General features: G+C 32.9%; 1 non-coding gene across 1 annotated transcript; it reads right to left on the reverse strand.

Annotated features, from left to right (window-relative positions):
- Window positions 1-254: 254 nt before the first annotated feature.
- LOC114212981 (small nucleolar RNA SNORA31) lies at window positions 255-388 on the reverse strand. The gene has a single exon (XR_003610093.1). It is a non-coding gene; the product is annotated as a small nucleolar RNA SNORA31 (small nucleolar RNA).
- Window positions 389-1,323: the final 935 nt, after the last annotated feature.

Consider the following 1,323-nt stretch of genomic DNA (forward strand, 5'->3'; position numbering starts at 1 on the left):
TAGGTATATGGCTATTCAGGCTATTTCTTCTTAAGTGAGTTTTGGTAGCTTTTGCCTTCCAAAAAGTTTCCCCATTCCAATTAAGTTGTCAAATTTATTGGCATAAAGTTGTTCATAGTATTCGTTATTATCCTTTTAATATCTATAGAATCTCTAGAGATGCCACCTTTCTCATTTTTTTTTTTTTTTGGAGTAAAACAAGATTTCATTGTTGACAAGGTTACTTCTGAGTTGCAGAAATTCTTCTGTTTTTTCCCTGTACTCCCCCATTCAATCTTGACTGCCATAATGAGACAGACAGAAAGCGCGAGGACACTTTTTTCTTGCATCTCTAGTGGAAACCTTAGCAGCAGACAGGAACTACTCCAGGTCTGTCAAACGGATGCATTCTCATTCTTGGTATTGGTAATTTGTGTCCTCTTTTTATCCTAATCAGCCTGACTATAGTTTTATTCATTTTATTGATTATCTCAAAGAACCAGCTTTTGGTTTCATTGTTTTTCTCTTTTTCTTTTCTTTTTTTTTCTATTTCATTGATTTCCATTCTGATCATTATTTTCCTTCTTTTGCTTATGTTGGATTTAATTTGCTGTCATGCATTTAAATTTTATAGATGTAATAGACACACAGTTATCATGTCTGCTCAAACAGCAAATTATCTTTTTAAAGAGATTTTAATAAGAAAAAATATCTTATTTGCTGTTATAAATTTCTGGGGTTCTTCATTTCTATGTATAGCCAGACTTCCATCTGATATTATTTACCTCTGCCTGAAGAATTTCTTTTAAAATTCCTTATAATGTGGGTGTGCTGGTAATGAGTTGCTTCAACACCTGAATGTCTGTAAAGTTCTTTATTTTGCCTTCATTTTTTAAAAAATATTTTTGCAGAGTATAGATACTAAATTGATAGATTTTTTTCTTTAAGTAAAGATATTGTTCCACTGACCCCGCCCCTGAATAATTCCAAGAAGAAATCTGCTACCTTATCTTTTCCCTTCTTATCTTTTTCCTTCCTTTCCTGGCTACTTTTAAGATTTACTCTTTATCATTGATTTTTTACTCTTTATTGTTGATTTTGAGCAATTTGATTAGGACGTGATGATGTAGTTCTCTTAATGTGTCTTGTTCTTGGGGTTCATTGAACTTTCTGTATCTGTGAGTTGATAGTTTTCATCAGATTTAAAAAACCTCAAGCCATTGGTTCTTCAAAAATCTTTCTACTCCCCTCCACCTTGGAGGATTCTGAATCTAGTCCAAATATGCTGCTTGAACTTACTCCACAGTTCATTGGTGCTTTTTCCCCCAGTTTATTTTTTCTCTG

Source organism: Eumetopias jubatus, unplaced genomic scaffold (assembly GCF_037043125.1).
Source record: "Eumetopias jubatus isolate StellerSeaLion01/CBP00866 unplaced genomic scaffold, mEumJub1_p1.0 scaffold_3, whole genome shotgun sequence".
Classification (NCBI taxonomy): Eukaryota; Metazoa; Chordata; class Mammalia; order Carnivora; family Otariidae; genus Eumetopias; species Eumetopias jubatus.